Source organism: Colius striatus, chromosome Z (genome assembly GCF_028858725.1).
Source record: "Colius striatus isolate bColStr4 chromosome Z, bColStr4.1.hap1, whole genome shotgun sequence".
Classification (NCBI taxonomy): Eukaryota; Metazoa; Chordata; class Aves; order Coliiformes; family Coliidae; genus Colius; species Colius striatus.
Window position 1 is genome coordinate 76,702,887 of NC_084790.1, and position 13,482 is coordinate 76,716,368.

The 13,482-nt window shown below is 49.4% G+C and overlaps 1 protein-coding gene across 1 annotated transcript in view; it reads right to left on the reverse strand.

The window, feature by feature from the left end:
- Window positions 1-13,482, reverse strand: part of CNTFR (ciliary neurotrophic factor receptor) — a 211,414-nt gene that overhangs the window by 69,909 nt on the left and 128,023 nt on the right. The gene's annotated exons all lie outside the window — the stretch shown is intronic.

Here is a 13,482-nt window from a genome sequence, read left to right on the forward strand (position 1 = left end):
TAATCACTTCTGAAAAATACAGAAAAGACAAATATAGCCCTTCCCCCCACTCCTACATTTTTTTTTCCTCCCTTGACAGAGAAATATGATTTTGTAAAACATCCAGAGAGGGTGTGGAGGCTCCTTCTCTGGAGGTTTTCAAAACACGCCTGGACGCATTTCTGTGTGGCCTGATATAAGTGGACCTGCTTTAGCAGGGAGGTTGGACTGGATGATCTCTACAGATCCCTTCCAAACACCAACATTGTGTGATTCTGTGATTTTGATGTTGATGGGACTTCATTTTCCAATGGAAAATGATTTCCCTGAGAATTTTCCCTGTCAGCTCTGCTCAGGATAGATTGGCAGCAAGCACTTGGCTTCCTAACAGAGATGTCCCTCATGGGAAGCAGAGGGTCCCAGTGCAGAGGGTGGAGGCAGCGCTTTTTCAGGCTGCCTCACTGCTTGCAGTTCCCTGGGGACAGGCACCCTGTCACCCCCTGCTCTGTCCCAACACCCAGCAAGATGTAGCTCTTGCCTTAATGAGCTGACAACTCAAACAGATAAGATAAATGAGGAGAGATTCGTTCTCTCCCATCTTACAGACTGAGCTGGACTCCCCAAAGCAGATTAAATGACCAGCCCAAGGGCGCCAGAGTTGCTTCCACCACAGCTAGGCTCTGATTTTCCTCCTCCCCTGTGATCCTATGGCACCTGGAATATCCACATCAGGGTTTGGTTGGTCTCTCCTGAACCCACAGAAATACAAACACACAAAGCACAGGATTCATTTGATCCAGTGTCTTTTTATCCATCTCGAAGCCCTGCATGCCCCATGGGATGCCAGCATTGGGGTGCTGCAGTGGGGGCTGGCAGGGCTGCTGAGGCACATGGAGACTCTCGCTGAAGCAGTAAAGGAGAAAGCCTTCCATAAACAGTGGCTATGCTAAAGAACTCCTCAGGGCTAAGCAAATTAAGAAAAATGGACTAAACTCACTGGAGGAAGGAAAACACAATTAAATCAGCTAACAGCCCATATCCACTAATCCCTTGTGCCACCAGGCTTGACATGGATGTCTCTGCCTGCTGACACCCATCTCCCACCCCTCTTCCTGCACTGTACTTCCCAGCATGCTGACAAGGCAGCCATGCACACTCATTGTGTGGGAGAGAAAGTCCACTAAAGACCAGGGCTCCCAGCACAGTTATAGGCCAGCTGGGACCTCCCTGCCATGAGTTGTGCAAGGACAAGCCTGGGAGCTGCTGGCCCAAACCACAGCATGAATTAAAGACACCCAACGTTTGCAGGAGTGTTCAGTATTCACCAGGCTGGGACACATGTTTGTGACATCATGTAACGTGTTAAAACAGTCTTGATGTGCTCTTGGTGGCTCTTGCTAAGCTGTCTTCACTCTGGAGCTGTGATTTAGGGCAAGATGAAAAATATAATGGGATTACATCTGCCTACCTAAACTCTGGAATTTTCCTTCTGGGTTTATATCCCAAAGTCCTACTCCTAGATCAACAGAATGATGCCCAGAGCCACCTCTCTGGAGCTGCAAAGAACAAAATTGTGAAAATATGCAGAAAGAAATCCATCACAGGTACAAAAGCCCATGGACTCACAGAGCTCAGTGGAAAAAACCTGCCCAGGTCACAGAGTAGGGTGGGAGACCTTATGTGGAAAGAAGGTTCACCCACAAAGAATGACTGGCCACTGTGCTCCTTGCTGAGACAGAGTGGATACCTCAGTTCTCAAGTAACCAATCCAATCCTCAATTTCCTCCAAAATTTTTGGGGAACAAGGCACATTTAACTTCTTAAATAGGGCTTCTTTGTGGCCTTGGAGGTGCAGGGTTGTTGCAGCATTTGGATGTGGAAGCTGAAAGCAAAGGAAGTGTATGGAGATCTCACACTTTGATGGACGGACTGATGGATCTCATGCTGATGCTGCTGCCATGCAGGAGAAATGAGCAGCACCTTTGAGAAGGCTTAATAAAGCTAAGACAATGCCAAGAACTACGAGAAGAAAAAAAAAAAAGAGAAAAAAAGGAAAAAGAAACCAAACCTTTCATAGATGTATAGTGTTTCTTCTGAAGTGACAGCTTCCAAAGTCCCACATTACTACTATTCCCCCAAGATTTTCCTTTCTGTCTGCCATCCTTGCCAATGCAGCAGCTCTTTAACTTTTGAAGAGCACCAACCAGCAGCATGAAAATGGCTGCAGTGATTATACTGCAACACTTCACTGCTTCCCCGAGCTGCAGCTCCCTCCTCCACTGTTGGAAGTGAAGTACAATCAATGCTAATTAATTGAGGGCCAGAACCTGCCAACCATGGTCACACTGAGTTCAGAGCTGTTTCTTGAATATTCAGGGCTCACTCTCCACAAAAGCAAGGGTCAGTCTCCAGTGACTTGGGTTGAAAACAACAGAAACTCTCTTTGCAAAGAGTCCATCTTAGAGCTGAGAGCTGGAGGAGTTGCGGGGGTAGACGTGGTGTGTCAAAGCTGTAAATCAGCACAGTGCCATTGACACAATGGAAAGGGCAGTAAGGCAGCTTGCAGGTCTCCATAAAGTCTCTCCCTCATCAACCACAGAGCTGGTAGAGCTATTATACCCAACCAAGGCAAAGAAGAAGATCCTTGTGATGGGTCTAGCAAGAAAGCAGAAGCATCTTCCAAGACCAAAGAGCAACAGCATTTCTCTTAGCACTGAAAGGGCTGTGTCCTGTCATGCCTGGAGAGGGCAAGGCAAGGGCTGGGGGTTACTGGGCAAAGCTGGAGAGGCTCCTCAAGGGCAAAGAAGGCAGAGGAGAGTCCCTGTAACATTAACAGACTTCCAGGTGGAGGCCATGTGGGAAAGGTGCTGCAGCTCACTAGCACATGAACCTGTGGCCACTGCACTCTTCCCTCTGCCAAGGGGCTTGGAGATGCTCTGAGCTCCAGTGCTGGCCTTTGCCTCTGCCACACAGCAGGGATCCTCACCCAAAGGTAAAAAAGAGACAAACACAAGGCCCTACTCTTCCCCTCATAAAGGTGAAACTAATTTCCAGGTCTGCTGAGCACAGGGCCTTTGATGTGACCACGAGGCAGGCACCCTGCTGCATCCCAGGTAATGTTACATCCCTTCCCAATAGCAAGAGTCCTGCAGGGCTCAGTAGCTCTTTCCCACTCCTGAGCAACATCACTGGATTTGCATGCTTTGCTCCAAGCCTCTCTGGCTGTCCCAGAAGCAGGCACAGCTGTGGCAGATCTCCAGGCTCTCAGTTATGGCCAGATGTGGAGGCTTCCCTTGGGAAATCACAGGGAAGGGAGTAGACAGAGAGACATTAGCTTCTGGATTTAATGTACTCTCACTCCTGTGTGCCTCAGTTTCTCACTTGCACAGCACACTGTCAGCTGGAGCAACACCACTACAGTGCAGGCAAGCCACAGACACAGCAGAGTCTGACCTGCCAGGGCTTGTGGCTTGGCTGGAGTCAGAGGCTCTCTGTGACTCATCCTACAAAGTCTCAAGTTCATGGCTATGGCCAGAGACTTCCCTCAGGAATGCTCCAAGCTCAGCTTATTGTCCTCCTAGAAGCAGGTTTGCACATAAACACCACAGATGGTGAGCAGTGCTCACCTGCCTGCTCAGTGAAGATCTGCACTTGGATGGATGTTTGGATGTGGGGCCACCAGAACAAGCCCCCAGCAGCAGAGCGCAGTGCCTGTGGTCTGCAGGATGCAGAGTTGCACCACCTGCTGCTGTTCTGAACATGCTTTCCTGCCACTCACAACAGGATGGGACCCTGATCCCCCTCCATCACTCCCTTACTTCTGTGTGGGATGCTCAGCAGCTCCCTGGGCTTTATTTCAGTTTGGATCCTGGATGCAGCAAGTGTGGCCGCTTGTGAGCAGCACAGACTGCAGAACAGAGAAGGAATCTCTCTCTAGAAAGCAGAAGCACACCTCAGCATAACAAAACATCCATTCCCTACCAGCTGTGCTTTCTTTCCATCAGTGCACCTAATACCTGGACATCAGAAATGCACATACACCTCATTACACCTTAGCAAATTCAGCAGGAATCAAGCAAGACACGCGGCATGCTGCAGCTCTGCCTTAGCTTGTGCATCCCAGTGTGACTGGCAGAAGTCCTCCAGGCTTCAAGCCTTGCAGGTCAGCCTTTTTCAGCATCAGCTCTGCAGACCTCTGTCTGCTTTGCATACACTCCAGAATAGATAACTAAGAAGAGCCTGGCTACTGCCAAATGGCTTAAATCTGCTAACACTGATCTGCTCTGCAGAAATGTTTCAGGCTTTGCAAGCTAAAAAACTTCTCAAGGGTGCAAAACCTGGGAAGAAGGGTAGTGTGTGGCTCTACCAGCCATGTGCACCCTTCTGCAGGGCTCTGCCTCATCCACAGAGAACTTTGCTCCAGGAGGTGGATGTGTCTCGTTAGGCATTTATCCTGTTCACAGGTGCATGCAACTGTACAGGGAATACAGCCCCTTTCCCCAACACTGGCCTCTCCAGTATGGCTCTATGCAAAGGAAGGTGGTGCAATGAGGCTCCAGACTCTTCAGCCTCAATTAGCACCTGGTGACAGTTACACACAAACAACAATTCTTCCCAGCAAGTCCTACACCAAGAGGTTAGTGGTCCATATACAGGACTAATACCATTGTAACTCTTCCTGCTTCCATCACCCCCACTGCTTTGCAGTTTCACTTCACTTTTCCACCTGATTGGCCTTCCTGGAACACTCATTACAAGGTGCCAAGCATCACTTTTCTCCTCTGTAACGAGACTGTTACAGACCCTCCTCAATCCTTCTCCTCTTTTTCCCTTCAATATGCCAAAATGACATTGGCTTCTCTGCGTGGATCCACTCCATTTAGTGCTGCCCAAGACTGCTTAACCTGAAATATGTTCTTTTCATCCACAGGACAGCCTGCACATTTTACAAGTTGTTTTTCTGCTCATTTTTTACACTCAGCATCTCCCATTGGATTAGGAATCTTGGTATTAGGCATTTCCCTTTGCACAGAAGCATAGTGTCTGTTCAGAGAAACAAAACCCTTCAAAGATTTTTATAATAAAGGTTTGTGTGTGTTGTACCCCAGCAATTGCTCTCCTGAGCATGCTTCATTGCTCCTTTGATCCGTTCCCATCCTAGTAAAATCCTCTCCCCAAGAAGCAGAGATGATCATGTTTGGGCTCAGTATTTTCCTGTGGCTATGCTCCCATTTGCTTGCTCACAGACATGTCATAGGTGGCCTGAAGACAGCAGTGAGTGACACTCCATGCCCAGCACTTCTAATGGATGTGCAGGACCTGAGTGTCTCAGCCTTAGCCCTGCCTGCCCTTTTAGTCCTAGCAGCTGCCACATGCAGCTCTTCTGAGGTTCTCTGAGGATGATTTGTAGCAGGATTTGCTAAGGGTTCACCCTTTGCTAAGCTGCACCTAGAGATGCAAAACTTTGTTCTTTCAGCCTGACCAGAGACTGGCTTTGCAGTGTCAGAGCAGCCTAGGATCCAGGACTTCAGACACTGGAAACCCATCAAAAGGGATAAATAGTGAGTGGCGCCTTCAGGCCCAAGTTCAGTTGGACACATGTCTTCGAATAGGGTGGTGAGGACCAGGCTGCTTTGGAAATGTGAGATGGCTGTCTCCCTGGGATGGCCATGTATGACTTCCAAGGCAAGACCTTTCCAAGCTTTTGGAGGCTAATTGAAGCCAAGTCCCTGAAGCACTAAAGGCTTCCATTCCAACTGCTGCAGTTTTGTAAGATCTTCCATTTCTGAAAGCCTTTGAGAATGTAAAACCAGGCATAAAAAACCCAACAGGCATAACCCATGAATGGGGATTGCTTCCTCCCTCACCAAAAGGAGCTCAGTGCTCAGACAGGTGAGAGACCTTCTTCAGTAGCCAGAGCTCATGCAAAGAGCAAAGCTCAGAGCTATTCCCTGCATGCTGCATTATGTCTCAGCTCTCCGACTCTGTGCAAATGAGATTTTGGCTTCCACCATCATTTGGGGACTCCTAGATGCTATGCCAATGCCTCAATTTATAACTGAGCACCAGCAGAGCAAGCGATGCTCCTGCTCCACACAACGGGATGGTGCCATCCCAAGAAGAAACTGACCTTTATCCAAATCCTTCCTTGTTGCTTCTGCCCACTGAGCAGGGCTTATCCAGCAGTGGCTTTCAGCAAGGATTTGCTAGCAAGGACTCAGCTGGCTTAGGCAGATGCGCCATGAACAAGGTGCTGCTCTCCATCACATGCTGTCCGCTCTGCACACCCACAGGGGCAGGCCCTGCCTCTTCCCCACAGTTTGTGTCAGCTTTGGCTACGTCAGCAGCAACTCCCAGGGCTTCATCCTGGGTTGAACTCTCTCCATTCAAGCCCCTCTGGGTGTCTGGGTGGACTACAAACCCTGTTCCTCCTCCTTCATTGCTTGTAAACATGTTTAATGAAGTCTAAGAGACTACTGAGACATGGTTTTCCTTGCCACTAGCAGAACTAATGAATCCTGGCAGACTGCTGTCCTCCCCACAGCAGCTTCTTCTCACCACATGTGAACTATTTGCACCAGTTTTGCTTGTCCAAAATCTGCCAGATCCACAATCTTACTCTTTAGATGTTTTCTTTTTTTATTTTCTCTTTTACAGCTTTGTGACCTGCTTCAGTATACAGGACCTGCAACTGAAGGAAGGGTTTGCGTTTTTAGCACTGAAGATACTGCCGACTATATTTCCTTCCATGCTCTCGGATGGCTCATGCTGGCCTGGGGGCAGATCCCCACTTTATTCCAGAACCTCATCACCATCAGCTCCATTTTAAATAACTTACTCTAGTCCAGGAAAGTGAATGTCCTTTGCATGTTTCTAGCCTTTGCTTACTTGCAAAGAGCAGGTCTTTCAAGCCCTGAAGCAACCAAGCTGTGCTCCCTCTCAAATGCCAGTCTCTCTGTTTTGCTTCCTGTCCTTCTCTCTTCCTCACCAGCTCTTTAAGAACATCTCTCCTCATGCATCTGAGAGCACTTTGCACAATGGAACATCTGTCTCATGCTGACCTGCAGCTATTTTCCAAGCACAGACTCTACCCAAGAGCTATGAGCTCCCTCCCCACTCCCTGCCTGACAGACACAAGCCATGTTCGCTGCAGCATCCCTCAGTGAGACAAGCCACCCCATTCCATGCAGCTGCAACTTTCTAAGGTGCAAACAGACATTGCATGGACATCAATGTGCTCGATTTCCCACCTCCCAGGTGGGAGGAGTGAGCCTGGGACGTGCTCCCTCTGGGGCCATCCTGTACTGCCCGCTGGATCCCCAGGGGACGCTCTGCTCTGGGACCTGCACCATGACTAGGCAGCAGGCAAGGAAACATAGGCACTAAAAATAGGCTGCTTGTGGTAGGGGTTGACCACATTTATTAGCAAGTCTGTGCTCTGGCTGACCACAAGGTCAGCCTCTGAGAGCTTGGCCATAATTCACTCTGTGTCTGGGCAGGAAATCTACTTGAGCTCAGAAGGATGTCCAGTAATAGAAAAAGATGTTCCAGGACCTGGGGCTATTTTTGCTGTTTTCTTTTACTTTGCAGAGAGAGAACCTTTCAGGAGATGCATCTTGTGCTTGAAAAAAACCAGCCAAGCCAGGTGCCTTGGAACACATAGAGGGCTGGGAAGGAAAAGCAGTGGAGTGCATGAGTTTATGCTCGTTTGGGTCTGGGGTTCTTACCAAGCAGATTCATCTTTACCATGTAGTGCAGGGAAGAAGCAGGAAAAGATCAGAGCAGCAAGGGAGACACCAGACCTTGATGGGCTCTTAAATACCCTAACAGCATGCAGCAGAGCTTAATGGGTTGCAGCTGATGTGTCATGGTAGATGGGGTGAGTTGCTATCTCTGCTGCTTCCCTGCAGCTGTCATAGATGATGGGAGGCAATGGGGAAACCACCAAAGCAACAAATGCCCACGGATGGAAGTGATGGAACTTTTCTTCAAAGGCATCAGAGAACTACTGCCAGGTTGTACCTCTGGCCAGTTTGAGATGCGTCAGCAGACTGGCCCCCAGCAGATATCAGAATCCTCCTGGGATGATGCTGGTCTCCAGTGGATGACCACAGGCTTGTGCTAGCACAGCCCTGAGCATCAATTAGCAAAGCAAAGGAGGCAGAGAGTGCCCTTGAACAGCAGCCTTCAGACTGATTTAGACATGCTCTGTCACATGAAGAGGCTCGAATCCTAATTGCTGCACATAAGCTGCTGGCACTGGAGCCTTCATATGAGGGGTATCTTGTCCCCAGTGAAGTCAGGCTGACTCACCCACTGGGGACATGAGTTGCCTACAGAAGTGAGATGGTTGCTGGGGAGGACAGAGGTGCAGGCAGTGCTGCTCTGCCTGAGGTGCCTACACCTTTTTTCAATGCCTTCCCCCACTGCCACAGTGCTTGTGCCTTTCCTCTCTCGCAGCTCCAAGGCAGGAGCACCTACTCATGACATGCTCTGGGTCTAGAGGTTTTCCAAGTACAGCCAGCTCCTTCAGTAGATTCTGTGAACATCACCTTGAACTGATCCCATCCAGCCAGAGGACAGGCTGAGCTAAGCTCCCCAACTATGACTGCACTGATAATATCCTTGTAAGATCAAATCATGTCTTTTTATGGATCCAGCTTCATGCCTTAGTTTTGGCTATCCAAGCTCGCCACAGAGCAAATTTGAAGAGCATTTTGGTTTCAAGAAGGCTTGCAAAGAGCAAAGGATGGTGCAGCAGGTAAAGGCTACCCAAACCTTACTTCCTAACCCGAGGGAGGTCCTGGAAATTCTCCAAAACCAGCTCACACACTGAACAGGGCTGCAGTTTGGAGTGAGGCTGGTATTTCAGCCAGCTGGATAATAAGAGCATCCAGAGTTATAACAGGAAGGATTAAAAAATGTAATTGCTAATGGGGAATTAATTGTTAATGGGGAATCATCATTGCAAGAGGGTGTTCCCAGTGTGGCCCCACAGGGATCTGTTCTTGGCCAATTGCTAATTGCTCGTCTTATCAATTATCTTGAAGGCAACATAAAACTGTTGCTGGCAAAGTTTTCCAGTGACAAAAAGGCTGATGTATATAATGGAAAGGACGAGTCCATCGCATGTAGAGCTCTAAAGCAGTTAATATACTAGCCTTCCCTCGACAAGAGCATGTGTTTTATGCAGCCAAACACAAGTCCATTCATCTCCAGTGTAGGAATGTAGGTCAGACTAGCAGAAGGCAGGGCTATATCCTGGGTAGGACAACGCCAGTAAGGCCTTGGCAGGAGCCTCCCAGAGATGAAGTGCCAGTGTGTTGTGACGAGAGCAAAACTTGGCCTGAGACTCAAGGAGGTGTCATGGGAAGTGGGAAAGTGCTATGTAATGAGGAGAGAAATCTTTCTCCCCCATTGGCCCCAGCCTGAACATGGAAAAAGCCTCTGTGGGAGGCATGCACCATCTCCAGCCTCCCAGCTGACCGTTCAGCACACACACAGGCAGCCTCTTTGACCTTTCCTTCCCCAGCGAGATCCTGCACCAGGCAATTATAGAAATTCCAAAACACTCTGTTGCACATGCATCTCGCCTTGGGGAATGAGTGGAAAAACAAACAGTACATGACAGATGCTAGTCATGTCACTTAATGCATCACTGAAGGGCACTTCAATATCGGAGAGGAGAGGAGAGGAGAGGAGAGGAGAGGAGAGGAGAGGAGAGGAGAGGAGAGGAGAGGAGAGGATGTTCTGCATATGTATTTGGAGAGAGCATTCCTGCAGTGCTATCTTAGGTTGGATGCACATTTCCCCTGCATATTTGTGCACACAAGACCAAGACTTCAGACCCTGGTAGCCCCTTGCACCACTTGAATTCAGACACCTTAGCTGAGTAGTGTTTACACAACAATGAAAACCTACATGGATGTCTACAAAACAACCATGTGTTCCTGTGTGGATCTACAACCCATCTCCTACATAGAAAATACCTCCAAATGCAAAGCAACTAGTTTAACCATGCCAGACCAGTGCCCTGGAGAGCTGCATAGGCTGACTGATGTGGGAGGAAGCATAGCCCAGACAAGTTGGTCTCATCCCTGTCAGACAACAAATGCTACATGGAGCAGGCTGGGCAATGTAGGGATAGGAGAGTGACATATCTACAGTTGGTTTCTCTTAAAAAAGCCAATTTGCATGGCTTTGCTGTGCATTTTGAAAGCTGTTTATTGGTCCAGGCTTTGTCTTAGCTGAACTGTGGGCAGCATTTCTAACAAGGCACATGCAAATTGGAGCTCCCGCGAGGCTTTGCAGCAGAACCCATTGCAAAAGATTAGTGCCAGGGCTTAAAAGAGCAAGAGAGAAGGGAAAGCAATGAAACAAACTCTCTTTTTTTTTTTTTTTTCCGTGGTTGAGGGATGATGGGGGCTAATTGCTTGTTGCTGGTGAGAAAGAGAGGAGATAGCAGTTTCTGGACCCATCAATAAATTAACCCCAGCGTGTGGCATCTGAAATGCATTAATTTCCAGAGACGTTTATCTCTTTGTCTCCTCTCCTGGGTGAAAACATAATTATTGTTTAAACATGAGTTAATTCAGCAAGGTGAGGATCAATAAAGCAGAATTACTCCTCTCTTAAAAACAGAGAAATCTCAATCTGGGACAGATGTGGACATAACTCTGGCAGAGCTGACAGATGGAGAAGATGCTTTGGTTGTGGCAGGAGCTAGAAGAAGCAGAGTTCCCTCTCTCCAAGACTGCAGTAGGCCTTAGAGGTCTACTAGGTACAGCCAAGTCCAGCCATGGGCAGCTATGGCAATGAATAGAAAGAGCTGAAATAATCCATGCACATGTGCTTTATAGCCTGACGCACAGTTAGGTATCTTTGCCATATACACACTTCCCACTTAAGGAGCTTTGTCATAGCCCCAGGACTCATGCCATGGCCTGTCCCTTTGAGGGCCAGCACTGCAGGGACTCCCACTAGCACCGCTGTGCCCCTGGCCAAGCAAAGGTGTGACTGCCACAGCAGGCGGCATTGATTCTGCGCTCCACTGAGCTTTCCCTGTCACCTTCCTCTAATCAAAGAAATTGGCAGCAACCACTGCCTGAAGAAGGAAATACAGGAAGGAAAACTGAGTTAATCATGATAATGGGAAGGGCACTGGGCTTTCCTGTACGGTCTTCATCCACTTCTTCCTATTCTGTCCTCTTCCATTTCTTCTGCAGCTCCTGTCCATCCCTCTGTGCTGCCTGAGAACTGTGTGGACAGGGACATCCCTGCGGGCTGCCCAGGGTAATGCTGGTCTCTGGAGGCAGCTGCCTCCCATCTGGCTCTATCCACATGCCCCCTGGTTGGAGTGACACAAGTGGCCATACCACAGGAGAGCCCCTCACAAACACCTTCTTTCACTGCTCTGCTGCCCCTCTGCAGCAGGACATCCAAAACCTGCTAACTGAGCCAGCACATTAGTGCCACCCTCCAAGCACTCCTGGGGCTGCCCCGAGCAATGGCTCTGGTCCCACACCCCACAGTGCCCACCGCCATGGGTAGCTGGAAGCAATAGTGCCAGCGGGACGGTGCAGGTGTAACTTTACCAACCTGCCACACACATGAAGCGAGAGAGCTTTGCAACCAGAGGGAGAGACGGTACCCAAATCCACTGAGCTCTGACCCCCTTCATCCTATCCCATCTCCCCACACTAGGGATCATCCTGGGCTCCCGCATCCCAGGACAATACACCCTTTGCTCAGCCAGTTCTGAGGAGAAGGACTGAAGATGAGCAGTAGAGGGGTTAATGCATGAGCAGCCTCACCTCTACTGAGCTGGACAGTGCTTTTATGAATTCATGTGGCATTTTGCAGGATGCTCCAGTAATCACCAGGGTGCATGTGAGAGCCAGCAGCGGTGGCCAGGCTTGCTGTGCTGTGCTCATGCTCACTTAACAGCTTGTCACATCCTCCTCACTCAAGTATTCAGTGCTAATGCATCTCTTAAAGTGCTTCATGAGCTATTAAAGTCGAGTGTGCCTCAAGTGCATGATAAATGGACTCCATGCCAGCATCTTCCCCCACTCCACCCTGTCCCTGCCACCAGTGGGATTAATCCATCCTCCCACCCCATTCCTGCTGCGCTTTCCCAGCTGGAGCACCTGGCTGTCAGGCAATGAGGCCTGGGGCTGGCTGGTGATGGGAGGCAGCGGAGTGAGCTCTGGAAAGTAGAGGGGAATGGAGCACACTGCTCTGGTCTCCAACGTGGGGCAGATACTCCCGGACTTCATCTGCATGTGTGCAGCCTCTCCAAGCCAGGCATGGTGAGGTGGACAGGAGACTTATTGCTCCAAAATGCATCCAGCACATCACCTCATGGTGCTTTTAGCGAAAAGGTTGAGGACAGTCCTGGAAGTGCCCTACTAGCCTTCCTCCAGCCTCAATTTTTCCCCTCTCCTTTCCCCTAGCCCAGAGCAGCTTCTCTGGCCCCTGCAGATGGGGAGAGCCCTGCCTCTGCCCATGCACCCTGTTCAGGAGCTTGTTGATGCACTCATGTCTCAGCAGCTCTGTTTCCAACTTAGTGCCCCAGAAATCTCCCTCCCACACCTAGCCAGGCAAAAGAAGGAGGGAGGACACAGAGATGAGGAGTCTATGCTGCCAGATCCCTGAACCTTGTGGTAGATCACAGAGCAGAAGATTACAGTTGTTGCAGCTGGCCTGGCCAGGATCCTTGGCTGGAGCTGTGCTACCCACACCATCGTGCTGCTGCCAGTGATGAAACGTGTGGCCTTGGCTAGTATTGATGAGCAGCATTTTTTTCTCTGTCTAGACAACACATTTCAAGTGTGTATAGCCCTGAAGTACCTGGCACTTCTCTGTTATGTGCATCTCCCTGTGTAACAGATATGGGTTGCCATCCCCACAGCACGGAGGGAAGCAGCATGGTGCATGCAAAAGATGCTCTGGCAGCCTTGGCACTGGGTCCTTAAAGGCTTGCAGAGCAGCAGTCCTGCAAGCACAGCAAGACCAAGCAGCACTGCTTCTCCTTACAAGGCATCACACCACCAGAAGCAGCACTGCATCAAAATGCTTCAAGCAGCCACCTTGGGAAGGTGCTGGGAATACTCCTGCAACATCACCCAGCAAACTCCCTCTGTGTCTGGAGATCAGCTGTCCCTATGCAATGGGGATGTGCTGCCAAACCCCAGCTGCTTTGTGTGCAAGCTAGAAGCTTCCAGCAATGTAAACCTGCTGGGTGAGTTTAGGGCAGCTTGGTGGGGCACTCTGCCTGGGTTCCTCAATCCCATGAATGCACAGATATCCTTTCTAGAGTAAATCAGCAAAATTCCTCTCTGTAATCAACCCAAAGCCACTACAGCCAGGCTGACTGCCAGGAAAACCAGTGACTTTTGACAGTCTTCCATTTTGTTTCATTTTTACAAGGCTTTCACAGGTGATCTCACAGAGCAACCCAACTGTGCCCTGCCATAACCTTCCTGATACTAGACTCGGGAC